Source organism: Dermochelys coriacea, chromosome 7, assembly GCF_009764565.3.
Source record: "Dermochelys coriacea isolate rDerCor1 chromosome 7, rDerCor1.pri.v4, whole genome shotgun sequence".
NCBI lineage: Eukaryota > Metazoa > Chordata > Testudines > Dermochelyidae > Dermochelys > Dermochelys coriacea.
Genome location: NC_050074.1, coordinates 88719989 through 88747133, shown reverse-complemented (window position 1 = coordinate 88747133; position 27145 = coordinate 88719989). Strand labels below are relative to the sequence as shown.

Genomic DNA, 27145 nt, shown 5'->3' with positions numbered 1-27145 from the left:
TGTACTTGGTACCCATTCTGAGTGAAAAGGTTCCAACAACATGTGAAGTCTCCATAGCTAGTATTGAGCCTGGCAGCCCTGTTCCTTTTCAATCCTTTTTGAACCCTCTATAAATGTGACATTTGTCACTCACATGCACCTCTCCCAGCCATTTATGGCAGCTGTGGTATGGGCCAATTATTAGCACAGACTTTTTACATGAATGACAGGTCTTGATGCCAAAAGAATGAGGTATTAGTCCAATACTGAGCCTGATACCCAACTATTACAATCCTAAACTTATTCTTATATCCAAGTACGCACAAAACCGCTACATTAGACCAAAACCGAAGTCTATAGGTACTAGGTACACTAAAAGAGGGAAGACTTGCAGATATAAAGATTGGAACTTCAACAACTGGGAGGAGAGGTAGATACGCTGGAGGGTAGGGATAGGACACAGAGGGACCTAGACAAATTAGAGGATTGGGCCAAAAGAAGTCCTTGTTGAACCTCATCAGATAAGTGCAGAGTCCTGCACTTAGGACAGAAGAATCCCATGCACCGCTACAGACTAGGGACTGTATGGCTAGGCAGCAATTCTGCAGAAAAGGACCTAGAGATTACAGTGGATGAGAAGATGGATATGAGTCAACAGTGTGCCCTTGTTGCCAAGAAAGCCATTGACATTTTGGGATGTATAAGTAGGGGCATTGCCAGCAGATCGAGGAACGTGATCATTCCCCTCTATTCGACATTGGTGAGGCCTCATCTGGAGTACTGTGTCCAGTTTTGGGCGCCACACTACAAGAAGGATGTGAAAAAATTGGAAAGCGTCCAGCGGAAGGCAACAAAAATGATTAGGGGACTGGAACACATGACTTATAGATACTAAGGTCAGAAGGGACCATTATGATCATCTAGTCCGACCTCCTGCACAACAAAGGCCATAGAATCTCACCCACCCACTCCTGCAAAAAACCTCACCTATGTCTAAGCTATTGAAGTCCTCAAATCGTGGTTTAAAGACTTCAAGGACCAGAGATTCCTCCAGCCCCATGCTACAGAGGAAGGTGAAAAACATCCAGGGCCTCTTCCAATCTGCCCTGGAGGAAAATTCCTTCCCAACCCCAAATATGGCAATCAGCTAAACCCTGAGCATATGAACAAGATTCAACAGCCAGATACCCAGGAAAGAATTTTCTGTAGTAACTCAGATCCCACCCAATCTAACATCCCATCACAGGCTATTGGGCCTATTTACCATGAATAGTTAAAGATCAATTAATTACCAAAATCATGTTATCCCATCATACCATCTCCTCCATAAACTTATCAAGTTTAATCTTAAAACCAGATAGGTCTTTTGCCCCCACTGCTTCCCTTGGAAGGCTATTCCAGAACTTCACTCCTCTGATGGTTAGAAACCTTCGTCTAATTTCAAGTCTAAACTTCCCAATGACCAGTTTATATCCATTTGTTCTTGTGTCCACATTGTGTCTCCCTCTCTGATATTTATCCCTCTGATATATTTATAGAGAGCAATCATATCTCACCTCAACCTTCTTTTAGTTAGGCTAAACAAGCCAAGCTCCTTGAGTCTCCTTTCAAAAGACAGGTTTCTCATTCCTCGGATCATCCTAGTAGCCCCTCTCTGTACCTGTTCCAGTTTGAATTCATCCTTCTTAAACATAGGAGACCAGAACTGCACACAGTATTCCAGGTGAGCTCTCATCAGTGCCTTGTATAACGGTACTAAAACCTCCTTATCTCTACTGGAAATACCTTGCCTGATGCATCCCAAGACCGCATTAGCTTTTTTCACAGCCATATCACATTGGCAGCTCATAGTTATCCTATGATCAACCAATACTCCGAGGTCCTTCTTCTCCTCCGTTACTTCTAATTGATGCGTCCCCAGCTTATAACTAAAATTCTTGTTATTAATCCCTAAATGCATAATCTTACACTTCCACTATTAAATTTCATCCTATTACTATTACTCCAGTTTACAAGGTCATCCAAATTTTCCTGTATGATTTCCCGGTCCTTCTCTAAATTGGCAATACCTCCCAGCTTTGTATCATCCGCAAACTTTATTAGCACACTCCCACTTTTTGTGCCAAGGTCAGTAATAAAAAGATTAAATAAGATTGGTCCCAAAACCGATTCCTGAGGAACTCCACTGGTAACCTCCCTCCAGCCTGACAGTTCACCTTTCAGTAGGACCCGCTGTAGTCTCCCTTTTAACCAATTCCTCATCCACCTTTCAATTTTCATATTGATCCCCATCTTTTCCAAATTAACTAATAATTCCCTATGTGGCACAGTATCAAACGCCTTACTGAAATCTAGGTAAATTAGATCCACTGCGTTTCCTTTGTCTAAAAAATCTGTTACTTTCTCATAGAAGGAGATCAGGATGGTTTGGCACGATCTACCTTTTGTAAAACCATGCTGTATTTTGTTCCATTTACCATTGACCGGAATGTCCTTAACCACTTTCTCCTTCAAAATTTTTTCCAAGACCTTGCATAATACAGATGTCAAACTAACAGGCATGTAGTTACTTTTTTTCCCTTTCTTAAAAATAGGAACTATGTTAGCAATTCTCCAATCATATGTTACAACCCCTGAGTTTACAAATTCATTAAAAATTCTTGCTAATGGGCTTGCAATTTGATGTGTCAATTCCTTTAATATTCTTGGATGAAGATTATCTGGGCCCCCCGATTTAGTCCCATTAAACTGTTCGATTTTCGCTTCTACCTCAGATATGATAATATCTACCTCCATATCCTCATACCCATTTGTCTTGCTATCATTATCCCTAAGATCCTCTTTATCCTTATTAAAGACTGAGGCAAAGTATTTGTTTAGATATTGGGCCATGCCTAGATTATCCTTGACCTCCACTCCATCCTCAGTGTTTAGCGGTCCCACCTCTTCTTTCTTTGTTTTCTTTTTATTTATATGGCTATAGAACCTTTTACCATTGGTTTTAATTCCCTTTGCAAGGCCCAACTCTACTTGACTTTTAGCCTGTCTCACTTTATCCCTACATGTTCTGACCTCAATAAGGTAGCTTTCCTTGCTGATCCCTCCCATCTTCCACTCCCTGTATGCTTTCTGCTTTTTCTTAATCACCTCTCTGAGATGCTTGCTCATCCAGCTTGGTCTACAACTCCTGCCTATGAATTTTTTCCCCTTTCTTGGGATGCAGGCTTCCGATAGCTTCTGCAGCTTTGATTTAAAGTAACCCCAGGCCTCCTATGCCTTTAGATCCATAAGTTCTTCAGTCCAATCCACTTCGGTAACTAATTTCCTTAATTTTTGAAAGTCAGCCCTTTTGAAATCAAAAACTTTAGTTGCATATTTATTTTTGTTAATCCTTCCATTCAGTTTGAACTGAATTAGCTCATGATCGCTCGAATCAAGATTGTCCTACATCCATTTCTTCTATGAGGTCCTCACTACTCACCAAAACCAAATCTAAAATGGCATCCCCTCTAGTTGGTTCAGCAACTACTTGATGAAGAAATCCATCAGCTATTGCATCTAGGAAAATCTGAGCCCTATTGTTATTACTAGCATTCGTCCTCCAGTCTATATCTGGGAAATTACAGTCTCCCACGATCACACAGTTTCCATTAGTATTTACTTCATTAAAAACATTACAGAGGGCTCTATCCATATCCAAATTAGATCCCGGTGGTCTATTGGACACCCCAAGCACTATCCCAGGGGAGGCTCTAATAGTTTTCTTCCCCAATGTAATTTTTACCCAGACGGACTCCGTCTTATCCATTCCATCGCTTCTTATTTTTTTACATTCTACCTCATCATTGATATACAATGCTACTCCACCACCTTTACCTTTATTTCTGTCTTTCCTAAACAGCACATAACCTTCAATACCTGTAGTCCAGTCATGACTACTATTCCACCATGTTTCTGTTATCCCTATAATATCTGGTTTCACTTCCTGCACCAGTATCTCTAGTTCCTCCATTTTGTTACCTATGCTCCTTGCATTGGTGTACAAACATCTTAATTTTTGCTGTTTGGCCTCGTTCACATTCTGTACCCTATTAGGCTTGGTCATTCTACAGTCAGTATAACCTATTAGACTGAAATACACACTGCCCTTCCTCCTTATATACATTCTCCTACCCACAGCTGTATCCTTTCTTACTTCGTTTTCTTCCCTCTCAATGCTAAAATCCGGCATGGAGATTACCTGGACATCTCCCAACCATCTCCCCCTAATTCCTAGTTTAAAGCTCTCTTAATCAGCTGTGCCAACCTCCATCCTAGAAGTCTATTTCCTTCCCTACTCAGATGAAGTCCATCCCGAGAGAACTCTCCTCTGTCTGTGAATGCCTCCCAGTGGCCATACATCCCAAAGCCCTCCTTATAGCACCACTGCCTAAGCCATCTGTTGACAGTCATAATCTTTTCACACCTTTGTTGACCTTCTCTAGGAACAGGCAGAATCCCACTAAAGATCACCTGAGCCTCAATTTCCTTAAGCGTCTTCCCCAGCCTAGCATAGTCTTCCTTAAGACTTTCCAGCAAGAATTTAGCCGTATCATTTGTTCCCGCATGAAGGATAATTAGGGGATTCTTTCCTGCTCCGTTTAGGATCCTTTTCAACCTCAGGTCTACATCCCGTATCTTAGCACCTGGAAGACAGCACCTGGAAGATCTATTCTCTGGATCAGCTATGGTTACAGGCCTGTCTATTCTTCTCAATAAAGAGTCCTCAATCACATAGACCTGCCTTTTCCTGGTAACAGTGCTATTCTCCAGTCTATCCCCATTCCCTCTGGCTGCAAGTTCTTTCCATTCCTATTCTCCCTTGTAATCCTCTTCAACCCATCCTGTATCCTCCTGGGGCTCATATTTGGTGTAGTGTCCATTGACTCTTCCCCTTTTCTTATAGGACTAGCCGCTCTTCTTCTTTGCCCTTCCACCTTCAGTGACTACCTGCTGAGCCCCTTCTTCATTTTCCAACTCTGCAAACCTGTTCTTAAACTCTATTTCTCCTTCACTAGCCCGTCTTTTCCTCTGCCTGGTTCTTTTAGTCACATCCTTCCACTGACCAGTTTCATCACCCAGTCTCCCCTCAGAATTCCTCAGTCCTGCTTCCATCTGCAATTCTGAGCTTTTCCCTTATGAAACCTCATGTCTTTGCTCCATAATCTGCTCAAACCCTGTTCTAAACTCAACCAGACTTTTCACCTGCATTTCCAAACCTCTGATCTTTTCCACCATCAGCTCTATCAGATGGCATTTCATGCAGACAAAACTCTTACCAGGTATCCCCTCCAGGATCATGTACATACCGCAGCTTCCACATCCAGTCATCTTTATTGTGTCTTCCACGACATGAGTCACTCCCACTTCTGCCTCTCTATCTGTCATAACCTTCCCACCTAAATCCTGTTAATCTGGGCAACACAAACCACACCAAAACACCACCACCCATAGCAAAAAGAAGCCCCAAACAAGCACCACAATACAAACTCCCCTTACAAACTCCCACTGAAACTCCCCTGTTTACAGCTCTGTTTGCTAGCTCCTGTGCCATTACAGCTGTCTGTGAGGAGAAGCTGAGGGAACTGGGATTGTTTAGTCTGCAGAAGAGAAGAATGAAGGGGGGATTTGATAGCTGCTTTCAACTACCGGAAAGGGGGTTCCAATGGATGGAGGATGGATCTAGACTGTTCTCAGTGGTAGCAGATGACAGAACGAGGAGTAATGGTCTCAAGTTGCAGTGGGGGAGGTTTAGGCTGGATATTGGGAAAAACTTTTTCACAAGGAAGGTGGTGAAGGACTGGAATGTGTTACCTAGGGAGGTGGTGGAATCTCCTTCCTTTGAGGTTTTTAAGGTCAGGATTGCTGGGATGATTTAGTTGGGGATTGGTCCTGCTTTGAGCAGGGGATTGGACTAGATGATCTCCTGAGGTCCCTTCCAACCCTGATATTCTATCATTCTATGAAGATCTGAGGGGTGTTGGGGCAGAATGGCCCTTTATACATGCATGCACTGGTGCAAGGCACTAGATGGCACTCATGCTGCCCTGACAGGTCCTGCAGAGGAAAAATAACTGTGAATGAGGCGCACACACACTTACAGTGGGATGAATGTGCAATTATTCTAAGAAGAATTAAATATATTTGACAGATGCTGGGTAATTGGTTAAATTATGACTGTTTCGAGCACTGGAGGATTGATTGTAGGGAGCACTAAGACTGTAAAAGTCATACACAAATGTCCTTCTCTGTACTAGGGAGAAATAAGGTAGACAGTGGCACTTAGTGCACATTTAGAAAGGCATAACAATATGGTTTTACCCCATCTGTATTTTGTATCTTTAAAAATGTGTAAATGGCCAAAGGTAGTATATAAAATGACTTATATAATTTAAAAATCAACAATGTCAGTTAAACTGCATACAAAAATTAGGTGGACAGGTGGTTTCCTCTAGTACTCACCTGACAGTGCTATCCAGTATTGGGCCATTAACTAATGCTGGGAGCATCAATCAGCCACCCACCTCCTACTTCCAAGCACAGCAGCCAAATTATGGCTGCCTTGTAGACAGTGCAGGCAGGAAGACTCCTTGGTCTACCAAAGTGAACAGTTAACCAGATAGAATTATAAGTTTCATAGATTAAGGTCAACAAGACCACTAGGGTTGTCTCACTTCCTACATAATACAGGCTATGGAATTTCATCCTGTGATTCCTGCATCAAGCCCAACAATTTGTGATTATACTACAGCAATTTTAGAAAGGTATCTAATCATGAGTTCCAGATAAGGGAGAATTGAACATATCCTTTGTTAAACTATTCCAATGGTTAATTAGCCTTACTTAAGATATTTTAAACTTACTGACAGTTTGAACTTTGCTGAGTACAACTTACATTTTTTCCCCACTGTTCATAGTGAAAAGATGACTGATATTTTTCAGTGGACCTCAATACAGGGTGTCTCTACCTCCATGGCTGCTGAGCTTTATGGACAGTGAGAGAGTGGCACTTGAAACAAACAGAAATCAAAAAATCCCCCTCATTTGCCTTCACCATTACCCATTAGAAAAGTTGTCCATAAAGTTAAATATCAGAGCAACTAAATCAAAGCTGAAGATAATAAAACAAGCAGCATCCAGGCCCAATTTTGTTCATAAACATGTCTGTTCTCCTTGTAGGCTCTCTCTATAGGATTTTATATACTGAGAAAAGAAAACGTCCATTCTCTTTAAAGTGGTGTATTTTTGGTTATTAAAAGTTATATAGTTTTTCCCATAATAATTGAGAGCTTTCATTTTGTCAGCAATCTTGTACCTTTATTAAGGTAGTGTCACTCATTCAGAACCAAGTATCTTTGCTAATTTCTTGAACTAAATTCAACTTAATGTATACATATAATACATTTAACCAAAAATATCAAAATGTGTCAAATGATAAAATATTCAGGCACATATAAATGTAAAATATTTAAAGCTTTGAAATTTTTGGCTAAAATCTAGTACTTTTCCCTTATTTTTTGCATGCTTCTCCATGTCTCGTTGGGACCAAACCAGAAATAATGAAAGACTAGTAAGACCGGCAGGAAATATCAGAAATCTCAAAGGAAAACCTGCTCTCATGAGTGCAGGAGCCAAAGTTCTTCTTTCAGGATGGGCGCTTCAACCCTGCTCCGCCCCAAGGTCCCACCCTCACTCCACCCCCTCTCTTGAGGCCCCACCCTACATCTTCCTGGCTCCGCTCCTCCCCCGCCTGAGGCCTTGTCCACATTCCACCCCCTCCCACCAGCGCCTCCCACTGAGCAGATGATGGGAAGAGCCCGTCAAACAGTTAATGGGTGGGTGGCTAGTGGATGCTAAGCATCCACTATTTTTCTTCTGTGGGTGCTCCAGCCCCAGCACACCCACAGAGTCAGCACCTATGCTCATGAGATTCCTACCAGTTTTTGCGAACTTTAGGAGTTCAGATAAATATCCGAATATTGGGTGCTTATTCAAACTGAATCTGACCTGTAAAACAAAACAAAAAACAAAACAAAAACAAAAACACACTTGAGAAATGGATTCGTTGAGTGAATATGATAAAGGGCTAAATCTTTCCTTACTCACATAAGCAATAATTGATGCAATGTATCTTGATATAAAAGGAAAATACAATAAGCAGTTGCTGATACTGTACATGTTGGAAATGGATTAATGTGAACCTTGTATACATGAACTTACCATCTGCTTCATGTCCTCATCGCAAGTAGAGATCAGAGTCCCAAGCCTTTATACAAAAAGTAGTCTGTCCCACTTTGTGTGCTGGCATCCTTCACACATATAGACATTATGTAAAAATCATATTCATTTTTCAGAAAATATCCAAGTACTGCACCATAATACAAATGTCCCCATTCCGAGTCCTCGATTGTCCAAACTCATAGGTTAACAGGTACTGAAAGAGCCTCTTATACACTCTTATTGAGCAGTCATTTTTAATACATATATACACCCACACTAACAACACTGAAATAAATATTGGGATAGTAATTGTTCAGTCTTAAAAAGCCTGAAACAATTGTTTTTTTTAAATGGAAGTTATAAGAAAGGTTTGCATCTGAGCATGTGTGTGTACATACTCATTAATAATACTCCTCTATACTCACATAGCAAATTAAGTCAGACACAACTATTCAGAAGTATTTGTTTGGCCTCTGTTTGCTTATACTTGCACTTTTACATATTGTCTTAGAATACCTGCGGCTAACGCATATCATAGTATGATTGCGGGCAAGTGTTGATTTAAGTGTAAGGGATTGTTTTGTGTGTGTATGGAAAACAAACAAACAAGAAATCTCTATAGCAGAGGATAATGACTGCCTCAGGATATGCTTTAAACTTCTGCAATTAATTGTTTGGCAGTTAGTCATCTTTTCATAAGAGAATATACATGCAGGGCTAACAGTAGAAATAGATGCTAGAAAAGTGAGAAAATAAGACCTGAAGACAGAAAAAAAAAGATATATGGAATAAAAGTTTTGTTTTACAGGGTTATTTTCCTAATTATAGCCACACCTCAAAAGCATACAAAAATGACAATGAATACATTTTTGGACACATGAATACCATAAGTACCTGAAATACAATAATTTACTACACACACAGGAGAGCATAGGGAAGGGTCAATATTACAGCTGGTTGACACTTTTAAAACTAATTTGCGTGTCAAAATGACATTTCTTAAATTTTCTTGTGAAAAATCACTGAGAGAATTTTTTAATGTTGTGGCTTTCCTGGTAAAAATCTGAATTTTCAATAAGCGACAGTGTTCAAAAAATGTTTCAAAAAAATGTTTTAAACAGATGTTTTTTAAAAAGTGCTATACCAAAGAATCACAAAATTAAAATAAAAAAGTTCCATTTATATTTAAAATGGAAATTTAAAAAAATTCTAATGAAAAATAAGTTTATTTTTGACTATGTTTAGTCATTTATAGTGTAGTGTTTGGGGAAAGCCAGAAGAGGCAGGAATAAAGACATCAGCAATGGCCTTGGAAAGGGAAATATGACTTCTTGCAATATTCCAGAGATTGGCAGGTACAGACAAGACTGACATACAGTTAGGAAGAAGAATCTTGGAAGTGAAAGATAATTTCAAGATATTTGGCCTTGACAAGAAAGGCCTAAATTAAGGAGAATGATAATGAAATTACAAATCTGTGACAGAGGAGGTCAGCCTTTAAAGTAAACAAAAATAGGAAGTGACTGTATAACAAAGCGGTAACAAGTGTCACAAATATCTGGATGGGAGATGAAGGAATCAGAAAGTGTTGAGACAGATGAATGGTGGGAGTTATTCACAGAGAAATGTTTCCATTTTGGGCATAAAGCAATGAAAATTTGATGGAAGAAAGTATTTTATAGAAAAATGAAAAAATATTGTAGAGGAATATAAAAACTATAGAGATGAAAAATGAACAACTCCAGGTAAGATTCAATCCAGGATAGAAAAGTACTGCAGTCACCAAGATATTGTAGGTTTCAAAGTAGCAGCCGTGTTAGTCTGTATTCACAAAAAAGAAAAGGAGTACTTGTGGCACCTTAGAGACTAACAAATTTATTTGAGTATAAGCTTTCGTGAGCTACAGCAAGATATTTTAAAGATAGTGGATTTTTCTATAGTATTGATAATTCTAAGCAAGCATGAAAAGCAAAATTTTGGATTCATTATAAGGAGAGTGCTATCCCTCTTTCTATGGTTAGAGGACTTCTGTCATAAATATACAGGGAAGGGTAACCACCTTTGTGTATGCAGAATTATAAAATCCCTCCTGGCCAGAGACAAAACCCTTTCACCTGTAAAGGGTTAAGAAGCTAGGATAACCTCACTGGCACCTGACCAAAATAACCAATGAGGAGACAAGTTACTTTCAAAGCTGGAGTGGGGGTGAGGGGGAGAACAAAGGGTCAGTCTGTCTGTGTGATGCTTTTGCCGGGAACAGAAAAGGAAGGGAGTCTTAGAACTTAGTAAGTAAAATAGCTAGATATGCATTAGATTCTGTTTTGTTTAAATGGCTGGTAAAATAGCTGTGCTGAATGGAATGTATATTCCTGTTTTTATGTCTTTTTGTAACTTAAGGTTTTGCCTAGAGGGATTCTCTATATTTTGAATCTGATTACCCTGTAAGGTATTTACCATCCTGATTTTACAGAGGTGATCCTTTTACTTTTTCTTTAATTAAAATTCTTCTTTTAAGAATCTAATTGCTTTTTCATTGTTCTTAAGATCCAAGGGTTTGGGTCTGCGTTCACCCATGCAAATTGGTGAGGATTTTTATCAATCCTTCCCCAGGAAAGGGGGTGTAGAGCTTGGGGGGAAAGACGTTTCCAAGTGGGTTCTTTCCCTGTTCTTTGTGTAACACTTTGGTGGTGGCAGCATAAGGTCCAAGGACAAAAGGTAAAAGTTTATACCCTGGGGAAGTTTTAACCTAAGCTGTTAAGAATAAGCTTAGGAGGTCTTTCATGCAGGTCCCCACATCTGTACCCTAGAGTTCAGAGTGGGGAAGGATCCTTGACAATTTCCATTCCCATTATTGTATGTTTTCCTTTGATAAGTACTCAACCCACTTGAGTCGTAGCTTCCTCTAAAGCTCAAGCTCTTAAATGTAAGTTACTATACATTGCAAACAGATTGGTAAGAATTTAGCAATTTTCCAAATTCTCACATTACAGTATACTTTGTGCTGCACCTATAAGGTGAAATAACACCAAATTTATTTTCTTTTATTATTAAGTAATATGTTGTGTTGTTACAAATATGGTTTAAAAAACAAAACAGGATTTCAATCGAGAATAATAATTTTATCTTAATTCTGTGACTGCTAGAACGGAAATTAATTTTCCCAGAAAAGAAGATATGAAAATGTATTCTAACTGACACTGATAGACAATGTGCTGCATTGCTAATATTATTTTATCATATCTCTTTGTGAGGTTAAAGTAGCTGATTCAATTATTTTAAATGTATAATTCAAAGGCAACACACCATATAGATATATTGTTTTTAATTTTAATATATTACTCGAATACAAAGACAAACAGCAAACACTGACTGAAGCAACGGAGTATTTAAAGATGTTTTAGGCCAATTATTTTAATCCTCACAGAAACTAATTAGGCTTTTGTAAGAGCGCCAGGAAAAATTAACATCCAGTTCACATAGTGTTGCTTCTTTACAGCATATGTTTACAAACTCAGACAAAAAACCAATATATCTGATTAGAGGACAGTCTTTTTAAAAGCACTTTTTGTCACAAGCAGAGAATGGATGGAGAATTTTGAAACTGAATTTCAAAATCAATGGTTCGCGTGACATACATAGCAATTTTCTGCACTACCCCGGACAAACCTATTTGAATTACATTTTAAATATGTAGTTCATTGTATTAAAATGCAAATGCTTATGCATTATTGTGGGATTGCAGGTAATGTCTCTAGGGAGAACATATGACTCATGTAAACCCTGGGAAGCATTATGAACTTCAAAAGACCTATTTGAAACAACATGCAAGACAAGAATGAACTTTTTCAAGTTAAGTGGGTTTCCCAGGAAATCTCTATGGGAAGGTATATACAAACATACTCCCTCTAGTTATGCAAGAACTTAGCCATTTGAAGCTTGGTTCCAAGAAGGGGACCTTTGTTTGCTGATCACCTGTTATATGAGGACAAGATCAGAGGTTCAGACTGTATAAAGGGGTGACTCACTGATTCATGGAGGGGTGGGGGGTGCTTGTTCTGAGCTGTTATGAACTTGTGACCATATTAAAACCCTTGTGGGGTTTTACGGATTGACTCATACCAGAGACCTTGTTGGAACTGGGGTGATCACTGCTAAACTTATTAACGTAAGTATAGGTTCTTTCATTGTTTTAACATGTTTTCTCTAGAATGTGTTCACCTTAAGAATAAATATGCTTGCTTATGAAGGGCTGTGCATTACCCTATAACTGTGCAATTAAGCAGTTTATAGTCTCTGAGGAGAAAAAGAAATGCAGGCCTGCTTAGGCAGTCTGTCTTGCTGGGAATTCACAGTGCAGGCAGGGAACTCTGCAGCCTGGACACTAGATAGGAGGGATTGAGATGCATGTCTCCACCCAAGAGGACAGCTGGGGAGCTGGAAGCTCCTGGTGGATCACATAGAGGGAATACAGGTACAGTTGCCCTAACTATGGACAAGCTATAGGTTGGAAACCAGATAAATTTGAAGTTTACAGATGCAAAACCAATAGTTCTTATTTGTGTGAATTGCAAACAAGTCTATTGAGAGAAGAACCCACCTCTGAAGATGGAATGAATCAATTAAATCCTTTACATTTGTGATCTGTTGATAAGCCACTGCTCATATCCGTCTGCCAGCATGTTCTGCTTCCCTGGTAAATTGATTGCCGAGGGCGTAATGCAATGGTGCATGCACCAGTTCTCTTAGCTATATGGCTTCTTTGCCTACAGGGAGGAAAAATTCAAGCCCCTCCATCACCTATTTTTTGTAAAATATCACAGTTGTATTGTCAATCATGATATCAATGGAACAACCTTTGAGCGCAACAAGCATTTTGGACTAGTCTGAGTTCCAGAATAGTAATATGGAGCCACAACTCTTTGGTTATCCATTTTGCCTTGCACTAAATGACATTTCAAGTGGGCTCTCCAAACCAGCAGTGAAGCATCTGAAACTATTGTTTTTTTTAGAAAAAGTGGGGAAAGGTATATGTTTTTGGCAATCCTGCCTGAGTCTTTCTATTGAAGGAGCAAAAGTAGAACCTCTTGTGAGATCAATTTGTCTTTGTCTGGTATATAATTCAATACTACATGCAGCACGGTAGAGTCTGACATGCAACACTACAAAGATACCAGAGGCTTTATGGCCTAACAAGGTGAGACAAGTTCTTGCTATTACCTGAGGTAATGACTGAAGTTGTATGATCAGGCTGGAGATGGTTTGGAATCTGGATGGAGGTAGGCAGGATTTTGCTGTTTTTGAATCCAGAAGAAGTCCTATAAACTCTGTCTTGTTGATCTGGTACTAAAATATACCTTATATATTCAGTTTAAAACCAGGACTGTAGAGATGAAAAGTGGTCTGGATGGTATAGTTCACTTCCTAACAATTTCTCTCTTTGAATAGCCAGATATCTAAGTATGGGGAGACAGATATATCACAGTCATCTTAACTGAGCTGCCAGTACAGATAATACCTTCATAAATAGGCCAAAACTTAGGACCCTATATTAGTAATGGTTTTGAGCTACCACAAATTGCAGTTTATAAAAGGATGCCAACTAGTAACTACTTTAACAATTAAAAACTATGAATCTAATTTACAAGTTTATAGAAATCACCCTAGCTAAAAGGGATATGCAAACTAGGCACTCGGTCTCAAGCCAACAGTGTTGAGAAGGAACTGAAGTGATGGCTGGACAAGCTCTGCCCTTTATCCCCTCGTATGGAGTACAGGAATGTTCAGGCTGCATGCATGAACTGAACAGACACTGCAAGCTAAAAATCTCCAAGTGCAGGGTGCACATTCACCTAGAGTAAAATACACAGAAACAATGAATTGAAGAATGATTTTTTTAATCAGCAAACTTCATTGTGATATGGTAAACATAATACAAGTATTATATTTGGTATTAATATTAATATTCTAATATAATGTAAAAATCAAAATAAAATTTTGAAGTCAAAACTGAAGTTTTATTTTGTTGAAACAAGAACTTTGGCTTTTCCCTATCAAAAATGTCCATTTTAATAAAGGTGTTTCCTCAAAATATTTTGATTTCAACAAAACTGCATTTTCCATTAGAAAACTGTTCTTCTTGACCTGCTGCTCACAAACCGGGTAGAATTAGTGGGGGAAGCAAAAGTGGATGGGAATCTGGGAGGCAGTGACCATGAGTTGGTTGAGTTCAGGATCCTGACGCAGGGAAGAAAGGTAAGCAGCAGGATACGGACCCTGGACTTCAGGAAAGCAGACTTTGACTCCCTCAGGGAACAGATGGCCAGGATCCCCTGGGGGACTAACATGAAAGGGAAGGGAGTCCAGGAGAGCTGGCTGTATTTCAAGGAATCCCTGTTGAGGTTACAGGGACAAACCATCCCGATGAGTCGAAAGAATAGTAAATATGGCAGGCGACCAGCTTGGCTTAATGGTGAAATCCTAGCGGATCTTAAACATAAAAAAGAAGCTTACAAGAAGTGGAAGCTTGGACATATGACCAGGGAAGAGTATAAAAATATTGCTCGGGCATGTAGGAAAGATATCAGGAGGGCCAAATCGCACCTGGAGCTGCAGCTAGCAAGAGATGTCAAGAGTAACAAGAAGGGTTTCTTCAGGTATGTTGGCAACAAGAAGAAAGCCAAGGAAAGTGTGGGCCCCTTACTGAATGAGGGAGGCAAGCTAGTGACAGAGGATGTGGAAAAAGCTAATGTACTCAATGCTTTTTTTGCCTCTGTTTTCACTAACAAGGTCAGCTCCCAGACTGCTGTGCTGGGCAACACAAAATGGGGAAGAGATGGCCAGCCCTCTGTAGAGATAGAGGTGGTTAGGGACTATTTAGAAAAACTGGACGTGCACAAGTCCATGGGGCCGGACGAATTGCATCCGAGAGTGCTGAAGGAATTGGCGGCTGTGATTGCAGAGCCCTTGGCCATTATCTTTGAAAACTCGTGGCGAACGGGGGAAGTCCCGGATGACTGGAAAAAGGCTAATGTAGTGCCCATCTTTAAAAAAGGGAAGAAGGAGGATCCTGGGAACTACAGGCCGGTCAGCCTCACCTCAGTCCCTGGAAAAATCATGGAGCAGGTCCTCAAAGAATCAATCCTGAAGCACTTAGAGGAGAGGAAAGTGATCAGGAACAGTCAGCATGGATTCACCAAGGGAAGGTCATGCCTGACTAATCTAATCGCCTTTTATGATGAGATTACTGGTTCTGTGGATGAAGGGAAAGCAGTGGATGTATTGTTTCTTGACTTTAGCAAAGCTTTTGACACGGTCTCCCACAGCATTCTTGTCAGCAAGTTAAGGAAGTATGGGCTGGATGAATGCACTATAAGGTGGGTAGAAAGCTGGCTAGATTGTCGGGCTCAACGGGTAGTGATCAATGGCTCCATGTCTAGTTGGCAGCCGGTGTCAAGTGGAGTGCCCCAGGGGTCGGTCCTGGGGCCCGTTTTGTTCAATATCTTCATAAATGATCTGGAAGATGGTGTGGATTGCACTCTCAGCAAATTTGCGGATGATACTAAACTGGGAGGAGTGGTAGATACGCTGGAGGGGAGGGATAGGATACAGAAGGACCTAGACAAATTGGAGGATTGGGCCAAAAGAAATCTAATGAGGTTCAATAAGGATAAATGCAGGGTCCTGCACTTAGGATGGAAGAATCCAATGCACCGCTACAGACTAGGGACCGAATGGCTCGGCAGCAGTTCTGCGGAAAAGGACCTAGGGGTGACAGTGGACGAGAAGCTGGATATGAGTCAGCAGTGTGCCCTTGTTGCCAAGAAGGCCAATGGCATTTTGGGTTGTATAAGTAGGGGCATAGCGAGCAGATCGAGGGACGTGATCGTTCCCCTCTATTCGAAACTGGTGAGGCCTCATCTGGAGTACTGTGTCCAGTTTTGGGCCCCACACTACAGGAAGGATGTGGATAAATTGGAAAGAGTACAACGAAGGGCAACGAAAATGATTAGGGGTCTAGAGCACATGACTTATGAGGAGAGGCTGAGGGAGCTGGGATTGTTTAGTCTGCAGAAGAGAAGAATGAGGGGGGATTTGATAGCTGCTTTCAACTACCTGAAAGGGGGTTTCAAAGAGGATGGCTCTAGACTGTTCTCAATGGTAGCAGATGACAGAACGAGGAGTAATGGTCTCAAGTTGCAATGGGGGAGGTTTAGATTGGATATTAGGAAAAACTTTTTCACTAAGAGGGTGGTGAAACACTGGAATGCGTTACCTAGGGAGGTGGTAGAATCTCCTTCCTTAGAGGTTTTTAAGGTCAGGCTTGACAAAGCCCTAGCTGGGATGATTTAACTGGGACTTGGTCCTGCTTTGAGCAGGGGGTTGGACTAGATGACCTTCTGGGGTCCCTTCCAACCCTGATATTCTATGATTCTATGATTCTATGATTCCATTGGAAACTTGACCTGCTCTAGTGCTTAGCCGGTTGAATATTCCTAGTCTTCTGATATTTGAATCGTTTGCTTTATTTTATTTTTATACTTCAAACACTGCAGACTTTCAAAGTCTAATGGAACAAAGTATATAATCACCTTCTGAAAAGCACTTACATCAAATCAGCTGACAGCCAACATTTTAAAATGGTAATTATTTAAGTCCCTTATTTGTTATGGGGGATACAACATCCCTTTCCCTGGGAAGAGAAATCAAAGAGAACAGCAGGAGCAGCAATGCTATTAGAACTATTGTAAATTTCAGAAGCTTCTTGCAGTCTATTGCATTTTCCAAACTGCATCTATAGTCTGTGACACATATAGCAATTTCCTGCAATATCCTTTAAAAAACCTTAATACAATAAGTGTATGTATTATTATGGGCCAGGATCACATGTAACTTTTGTAGAGAGGAGATGTGACCGATGTAAAAACTGGGAGTTCAAAAAGACTATCCTGAAAATGTGCCAGACAAGTATGAACTTTTGGGACAAGTGTTAAATGGATTTCCTGGGGAATCCTTATGGAGAGATTAATGCAATTTCCGCAACTCTAGTTGTGCAAAAATACACCACTCTTTTAAGCTATGCTCTGGGAAGGCTGTTGATTATCGGTTACAGAAGGCCAAGATCAAAGTCACAAGCTGTTTAAAGAAATGACTGATCTGTCCAGACCTGGTTCTAAATCTAAGAGAGATGAACTTGTAACAAGGAAAACCCATTAGTTGGGTTTGAAGATCTAAAACCTCCCAGAGTGGGGATGACCTTTTTAACATATGTGTAGGAACTTTTCTCTGTAATGCTTTTACCTGAAGAATAAAAATTATGGCTTAGAAGAAGTTGTGTGGTAACTTAGAACTGGTCATAACCTTCAGAGAGAAAGTAAAGTATACTATCTTGTTTAGGCATTCTGGTTTTCTGGGGATATCAGACTGTAAATCAGGGAGCTGTGCAGCCTTAAAAACCCTAATAAGAAAGGACTGAGACGTGGGTCTCTGCCCAGGAGAGTAGATGGTTGGGAGCTGGAAACTTCTGAGTGGGTTACCTTGGTAGACCACAAAGGGGGTGGGGGTGGGGGTGGGGAACAGTTGCAGTTGCCCTGAAACTGTGACACAGACATCATACACTCCCAAAGTCTGTTGTGATTCAACTTTGGGTGGGAGGGAAATGAGGGTAAAAAAGTATGATATTTTCTTCATGTTTTCTACTTTCATGGGCATTCAATTCAAGACGTGACAAAATAGCTAAAAAGGCCTACAAATGTGTAGTTATATTAAATATTAGCCAAAGTTCACTCACTTCTACCCATTTGGAAATATTTACTAGCCAATTGGAAGGAGGCTTTTTTTTTGTTTTTTTTTAAATACTATCCATTGTAGGAACTGATATAATGCACACACATGGCAGTCCATTACAATCTAGTGTGTATAATTAATTACAGCATTTACTAGGAAAGCAGGTATTACAACTTTTCATTATGAAATTCATTATAAACTCAACCCTTCTCCATTTCTCATTATGATCTGAAAAGCATTTGAGTTTTTAGATGACGTTTTCCATAATGTGTGTAAGAATCTAGGTATTTGCAGGAGACCAGGTCCATCTGAGTGGAGCGTCTCTGCCTCTGGCACAACAACAATACCACCACTGTGCTCCCTGGCAGAGTGACTCCCAGTAGAGATCCCCTTTAAAAGTGGTATACAACCCAGGTAGGGGATCTCCATAAAAGAAACAGCCCTCACCTCAGTGATTTTCACAACACTAGTGGGTTAGACAATATGAATCACCCACCTTGCCCTATTCAATGTAGGGCTACCTACTGTGTTCTCCCAGCCACCATAGTTCTTTCTCCCTTGCCCCTGTATGATCTCCCAACTTGTGAACTGTCCTCCACAAGATTATAAAAATGTAAGAGAAGATACTACTTCAGAAATGGCTGGTTCTCACTCAGCTAATAAGGAGATCCACATGCGAAGGTTCCCTCTGCATGCAGATCTTGAACACAGCATATGGTTATACATTCCTATGTATTTAAAATATTTCAACAGACTGCTAGAAACGTTAAGGAAAATTACTAAAAATTGTTAATTACTTTGGGTTATGAGGTCATGGAAAATATATATGCATAAAAATTGTCACTTCCAGGTTCACCATCTTACCTTTTAAAATCTGGCTGTAGATGAATTGCCCAGTACCACACAGGAAATCTGTGGCTGAACAAGGAACTGAATCTAGATGGCCTCAGTTCCAGTCCAGTTTTTTTACCTATTACACCATTCTCTCTTATTAGTCTATTATTTTTTTATTGGTTTGAAAACCAAGTATTTGTCAATTGACAACTGTAGTACAAACTAACAGCCCTCCTCAGGTAACATCCCGTGCTCCCTATTTTGCAAACACATTAGTAGCCCCACAAAGTCAGATTCTTCATGTGCAAAGTGCTACACATGTGTCTAAGTGTTTGCATTATTGAAGCCTATATTATTTTTAATCAAACCTGAGCCAAAATTATTTACTTGATTAATAGGACTTTTTCTGCTCATGGAATGTCAGCGAAGTTCATGATATATGTATATATACACACAAACACAGCATTTGTCAAGGTAGTGGGAGTCTGGAATAAGTTATGTTCCTAGACGTCAACAGCTCGCAGTCGACTCGCCAGCAAGAGATCTATCACGCTGGCAAGCAGCAGCCAATGATGGGGTTTCTCAGTTCAAGATTAATCGCTGTATGGAGCTTTAGGCACAGAGGTTGAGCTGTAAACAGCAGCAGATTCAGCAGGCTCAGACCATGATTCCTTCCCCTCAGTAATGTGCTACATATGCACGCAATGAGGAAAGATCTGCCACTCGCACATTGGCCTTTTTAGCCACAACCATAATCACAAGAGGTAATACCGTTGTCAGTGCCATTTTTGGTCACAAAGGATAACATGTTCCCAGCTCTGCCACTGATTTACTGTGTAACTGAAGGCAAATCAGTTAGCCTCTTTGGGCTTCAGTTTACCAACATGTAAAATTTTCATACTAATAGTTATCTACCTCACACTGAAGTTGTCAAGATTATTTTATTAAAAGCTCTTTGAGATACTTAGTTTAATAAAAATTTGCTCCTATACAGAGTTTTCCAGCTATGAATGATTAATTAATCCAGACAATTCTGCTTGGGAATATCACATTCCCTTGCTAGATGGACATGCTCTTGAAATGTGTAGCAACACCAACCTTGTACAATGTAAGGGAATTGAAGAGAAAGGTGCCATCAGTGTGAACCAATGAAAAGTAACTTCTAGCTATTTCCATACGTTTAAACAGCAAGTCTCTCTCTCACCTATAAACTCTATAATGGATGATGTAGCTAATAAATAAGTGAACAAGACTCCCCCACTGTCACCCCAGCGGGATGCGTAACTTTTAAAAATGTTTTTTACACTCACACAAATTAAATTGCAAATAAATGGTTCTAGTTTTTATTATTAAGAAGAGACAGTGATTTGGGCTAAAACCTAATTCTAGCAATCAAACTGTGAAAGATAAGTAGATGGACACAGTAAGGCCAGTTTTCTTACATCAGATAGTCTTTACTTACCATTCTGTAGAACTTCAGTTAAAAACAAAGAATAAAAATGGCGATCTTGGAAAAGAAGTTCAGACTTTCTCAGGAAAGTCTGAAGGTGTTTCTGAATTCTGAGCTTCTAAAGGAAGAGTCAAATCTAAACTTAAAACATTTTTTTGTGCAGAATTCTTTCAACCATTCTAACAGATTTAATCTAAGTTTTCCTTTCTCTTTTATTGCAAAAGTGAGTTTCAACTCGGACGTCAAACTTCTTAAAGAACAGAGCAGTTCAGTAAAGAAAAACAAAGAATTGTGTAGGGTAAAAGGAATAGATAAAATATCAAACTGCCAATGAGAACAATGTTTTTCAAATGTACACCTCATTCCATTTCTGCTGTAGCCAACAATACACTGAAATATTATATATGTGCGCGCACACACACACACGCACACACAGAGAAAGAAGTGAAGGAACAGATGTCTCCCCCATAAGATAAATTCCCCACTTACATCTTTGAGTAAGGTTTAACAGCAGCTCCTTAAAACAAGTGCTTATGGAGCTCAGTGCAGACAATGTGGATTAGTCTGCAATAGCAACTCTCACCACAGTCAATTCAGATTTCCTAGAGACATTTTGCAAGGTAATATTATACTCAGATAAAAATTCAATCAGGAACATATTCAGTGTAAGTCATGCACCTACTGCCTCTAAAAATATGATTTCAGGCACCTTGTTAGTAGTTATGATAGTCTGAGTTTTAAAATTGCACATTCAGACAAGGAGAAAACAAAAAAAGTCACACACATGCCATTAAGGCCAGTGTAATTATGACTGCATCATTACTTACCTAAATTTAATCAAGACCATTCTGACAAAGTTGTAAATACATTTATTAAATTAGGAGTTAATAAAGTCATGATAGCAATTTTATGCCCGGTGCAAAATTAAACAGATTGTGGTCCTCAGTGCTCAGTCCTCAGTACTCTGGAAGATACTGTAAATAGCATTTTCATTGCTCAAGAATGTCGATAAATTTTCCCATTTTCTACAACAAAGGGAAGTACACTAAGCCTTTAAAAATGCAATTATTTCCTTTAACAACATAGAATAAAGTAAGGTTTTGTCATTTTGAACTTTCACATACTGGAAAATTACAAAAGGAACTCTTCTTGTATTACTACAGAGACTGGAAAACTTATCAAGCTGAATCAATATTCAGAATCTATTTTTATTTATATATTTATTTTATAAGGTTTCTAGCACTCAAGAGTGTGCAGAACAGGTTGAAAACATGAAGCAAGTGCACCTCTGTGGCTCAGAAACCAAGAGGCAAATAAAAAAAAACAAAATGTGTTTTAAAAACAACTATGATTTTAAGGGACTCATGATTTTTGGATTTTCAGTCTAGAAGACCACAACAGTAATTTATGTTCTTAAAATGTAAAAAACATGTGGGACACTGGTAGACCAGGGGCCAGCTCCTACCATGTCTATAGGGGCCAGCTGAACATTGACAAATTCATAACTGGAAACCAGACAAGATCGCCTGTATTAGTTAGTACAAGTCGCTATTGTTCAAGATAGGTGTTAGACTTGTAAGGATGTGTTTAGACTCTATAAAAGACTCCCATACTACAAGATAAAATGAAAGTTTTGCTTTATCATTATAAAAATGCCTGCTCTGAACTTGCAAACTGAGATATCATCATCAAGGACTATCAAAACTAAGTGGGCCATTGTAAGACATCACAATAAAAAAAAAACTTAGCCTGTGCAGGGGTAATTAGCAATGTCCAATCAGTTTGAATTCTAGAAGAGGGAAAAAGATAGATGTCATGAAGATTTTTCATTTCTTTGCTGTTTGAAGTCTCACAGGACTGGAGCTAGGAAACAAAAGTAGAAATCCCCAGGATAAACCTGGATTAGCCTTAAAATAAATTAAGTGCTGACAGATTACTTCATCTCTGTCACTTTTTGGGACCATAGGCTGTAACTCATTTATAATATATATTGCCTGCATTACCCTATAAATAAGTCTCATTTCTTTTTCCCAGTTAATAAACCTTTACTTTATTACAAGATTGGCTACAGATGTTGTCTTCGGTATGAGATCCAAGGTACAAATTGACCGAGGTAAGTGACTGGTTTCTTGGGACTGGGAGTGACCTGAATATTTTCTGAACTTTGGCGTACAGCAATCATTTATCTCCAAGTCCAGCTCTCCTGGGTGGCAAGATAGACTGGGGTGTCCATGGGGACTGCCTGGGACTTCACAGTGAGACTGGTATAGAGCTTCAGGAGTTCATATTTGTTACTGGGTTGGTGAAATCTAATTATGGAATGTGCCACCAGTTCGGGGGTGTTTACCCTGCTTTTTGACAGGCTTCCCTGAGGTTTACAAACCACTTCAGCCAGCATGACATCTTGTAACTAACACAAAAAAAAATTAAACTGCATTAGTTGGTTTGTTAAAGAAAAAACAAAACGTGTAGTCTCTCATTGCTAGACTGAATCAGTCTCCACATCAGCCAATCCAAATCGTTTACTAGAGCTGAAAATGCCTCCTTTCCCTTAAGTATGGAATTAAAACAATATTTTATTAACTGTCTTATGTGGTTATTAAAAAGGTACTGAACATAGATGAACACTCCCTTTTTCATGACAATAATGTTTCCAAAAGCTCAAGTAGTATATAGAAGAACTCACCATTTTTCATTGGAGAACATCTAAGTCAGTGCCTCTGTAACCCACAGACCTTCTGGGTCTGGTGTTCTGCCCCTCTAGTGGCACCAAGACCACTTAAAAGAGAGAGAGAGAGAGAGAGAGATAATGAGTTTGCTCTACAGCCTTAGTTAACAGCCAGGTGGCTTTCAGCTCATGCAGAAGAGTCTCACTTATTAAGCTACAGAGACCTCAGGTTCGATCCCACCTGCCGACAACTGGGGTCTGTTGGCGTTACACCTCCAAATCTCAAACATTCACCGTAATTGAACAGACACATTGCTGTTACCTATGAGGACATTATTCTTTTTAAATTCCTTCTAAATAGCAGAATCATTGTTACCAACTTCTTTATGAATGTTTAATACTAATAACCTGAATAATAAGCAGAATCCACCCAAGTGTTCTTTCTTCACCATCCAGAAGAGCGTGCATTTCCTGAAGCATTGCTATGTCACACTTGAATGAAGCCAGGTAATAGGATGTTTGTAAACCAGTGGATTATCTCACCAGCCTGTACACCAAAGAACGGTTTCCAGGCCCTTTTCTGCTGAGGCTCATTTTATTTCTGCCAACAGAACTATTTAACCTAAGTTCATTATATCAATTGTGTTTGTTTCCTCCGGACTCAGAGTCTTCTGCAGGAGCCTATCTACTCCCGGCTGTTCTTACACTCCACAGGCCATTTGCCTGGGAGGCAAGACACACCTCTCTGTCCCCTTCAGAGATGTTGCAATATTTCTCTTTGCATTGTGAACAAGAACCAAAACAGATTGTAAACACACCAATCAAATACATAAAAATGATAACTATCAAAATAATCTTAGGTTACTAATTCAGGTTACACTTGTGGCTAATTCAGGTTACACTTGTAGACAATTCCTTGAGGGGGATGTTTTTCCTAATTCCAAAAAGTCTGTCAGGCTTATATATGAAGAAGTTAATTGGCTGAGTCTATAAATATGAGAAGCAAACCTACTAAATTGTAGATGTTTAATATTTCTAACGTGATTTAGAAAGTGGAATTCTAAATCCTCATTAATTTATGGAAGAAGCTGAACTGATTAAGTGATTACATATGTAGAGTTACTTACCATTCAAATAAAATATTTTCCAAGAAAAGTCTGCAAGTTGAGGTTTCTCTCAAACATGTATGTTTTGTAGCTAATTGTATAGGATACTAAGGTGTATGTTTCTCGGTATCAATGAAACTGACTTAGTAAATAATAGCTCAGATTTTTCTTTTGTTCAGCTTCTCTACTGCATTCCCATGGTGATTAAATTTTCTCCACTCCCCCTTTTCTTTAAAAGCATCCCATTAATTAAACATACTAGCAGAGAATCAATCTTTCTGAATCTGACTGTGACTGCATATCACCACCTACTGGCCAGTGACCACTTGAGGTTTGTTGAGGGATCCTTTAAAAAAAAAAAAAAAAAAAAGTCAGATGGGAGGATGCATCACAAAGTATATTTTGACAACCATTGGATTAAGTTAGGAAATTTTGAGATGTAATTTGTACCACCATCATAAATGATGGAGATCTGGTGCACACAACCAATATTTATTTTACAAAGGCAATATCACTGCTACTACTCTTGTCACAACCACTAACATTCAGCACATATGTATCTTTTCATCTTCAATATGCTTTACAGACAATACACTAAGGTTACTTAACAAATCACTGTAGTAGTTTTCAAATGTGCAGAGTAGAATTCCACAGTCTGATGCTGGACTTAAACATTGCGATATTTAGTTTACTATATTTGAAGAGCCGCCCCTGTTTTCAAGAGCCCTCATATTTTTGCAGGCCTATATGGTATCTTACCATATGGACAACCTTTTTTTCTTTAAGAAAGTTGACTGACAATTTAAATAACTACAAACAAAAATAGCCTCTGTAGGGAAGAACAAATGAAAAAAAATCAGTAACCTGTATAACTGAGAGCAAATCAAGCTTGTGTTATGTTCAGCAGTTAGAGGAACTGAACATAAATTGGGGTCACTCCCTTTTTCATATCTTCAGAGAAAGCAGATAGGCAGGAATAAGTGGTTCCAATGGCAGGTACCTTAAAACCACAAATGGGAACATGGAAAGGCCAGCTGAAGAACTTCCTTTCTAATCCCATGTGAGGTCAGTAAAACTTATTCCAATTTTGTAGCTGGGGAAACTGACAGCTACTATAACTCAGGAGTTCCTGTCTGCCAGATTTTTTTTTAAATTATTAAAGGGGATATTTTCAAAGGGTACAAAAGGTAGTTAGGTTCTCAGCTTCCATTTGTATTTTTGAAAAATATCCCCTGAAAGGTGCTAGTTTTTAAATGAACAGGAACAGTTATCTGAGAGAGGCTTCAATTTAAATACATGGCTCCATTCCTGTAACTTGAAAAATTACTGATAGGCTTTATGAAATTATTTATCAGCTTTGTCAATTCTACAAGGTATTGCTACCAGACAAAATTTTTAGAATGTAGAGAGAGTCATTTTCATTTAACATTCTGTTATGCAAAGTTTAATGTCAAAATGTAGTACTAATACTACAAACTAATTTCTAGAATTTGTGTATGTTCAGACTGTTGCCCAATTAGCTGACAAAATTCTAGATGTGTCATTTAAGTTTTACTTCACATTAGAAAAAAAACCTCATTGTATAGTGAAGGCTTTTTAAAATGCAAAATCCATTTTCTTTTAGGTGCACACAGGGAGACAAACTTGCTTTTGTGACCCTAATGTGCAGTACAAGGCATTGGGGAATCATAGCTTCTTGTGGTATTTTTTGAATACCAATAGCAATAGGGTAAAAAAGTAGTGTAACTTAATCCAGTGGGAGGATTCACAGTAGTTGCAGCCATTGGATGTGATTAGAAATTTTGATATACTCTGCTTATGATTCTCACTATGGGAAATTAAAAAAAAAATTGTGTACAGCTTTGTCATAAATATAAAGGGAAGGGTAAACACCTTAAAATCCCTCCTGGCCAGAAGAAAAACCCTTTCACCTGTAAAGGGTTAAGAAGCTAGGATAACCTTGCTGGCACCTGACCAAAATGACCAAGGAGGAGACAAGATACTTTCAAAGCTGGGGGGGGGAACAAAGGCTTTCTCTGTCTGTGTGATGCTTTTGACAGGAACAGAAAAGGAATGGAGTCTTAAAACTTAGTAAGTAATCTAGATAGATATACATTAGATTCTGTTTGTTTAAATGGCTGGTAAAATAGCTGTGCTGAATGGAATAGAGATTCCTGTTTTTGTGTCTTTTTGTAACTTAAGGTTTATCTTAGAGGGATTCTCTGTTTTGAATCTGATTACCCTGTAAGGTATTTACCATTCTGATTTTACAGAGGTGATTCTTTTACTTTTTTTCTATTAAAATTCTTCTTTTAAGAACTTGATTGCTTTTTCATTGTTCTTAAGTTCCAAGGGTTTGGGTCTGTGTTCACCTATGCAGATTGGTGAGGATTTTTATCAAGTCTTCCCCAGGAAAAGGGGTGTAGGGTTTGGGGAGGATTTTGTGGGGGAAGACATTTCCAAGCAGGCTCTTTTCCTGTTATATATCTGTTAGACGCTTGGTGGTGGCAGCAATAAAGTCCAAGGGCAAAAGGTAAAATAGTTTGTACCTTGGGGAAGTTTTAACCTAAGCTGGTAAAAATAAGCTTAGGGGGTTTTCATGCCAGTCCCCACATCTGTACCCTAGAGTTCAGAGTGGGGAAGGAACCTTGACAAACCTGAATCTGGATTAGGCTAACAAAAGGAAGGCATCTCAGGAGTTGTGGTTTAAATGCTATTCTGAACTTAACCTGCTGTACCCAAGTCCTGTTTTAGGGAATCAGCAAAAGGAAGTGACCATGCACAGTGGAGGCTGCTTACAGTACGTTCCAGTGAAACAAACTCAATATAAAAAGAAAAGGAGTATTTGTGGCACCTTAGAGACTAACAAATTTATTAGAGCATAAGCTTTCGTGAGCTACAGCTCACTTCATCGGATGCATTTGGTGGAAAAAACAGAGGAGAGATTTATATACACACACACAGAGAACATGAAACAATGGGTTTATCATACACACTGTAAGGAGAGTGATCACTTAAGATAAGCCATCACCCACAGCAGGGGGGGGAAAAAGAGGAAAACCTTCC

The 27145-nt window shown here is 39.2% G+C and overlaps 1 protein-coding gene across 4 annotated transcripts in view; it reads right to left on the bottom strand.

Annotated features, from left to right (window-relative positions):
- The window catches only part of PCDH15 (protocadherin related 15), an 811839-nt gene extending 788755 nt beyond the window's left edge, over positions 1-23084 (bottom strand). For all 4 annotated transcript variants that reach the window (XM_043518631.1, XM_043518633.1, XM_038411063.2 and 1 more), the window contains exon 1: positions 22992-23084. The gene's annotated coding sequence lies outside the window, so the exon portion shown is untranslated. The remainder of the gene's footprint in view (positions 1-22991) is intronic.
- Positions 23085-27145: the final 4061 nt, after the last annotated feature.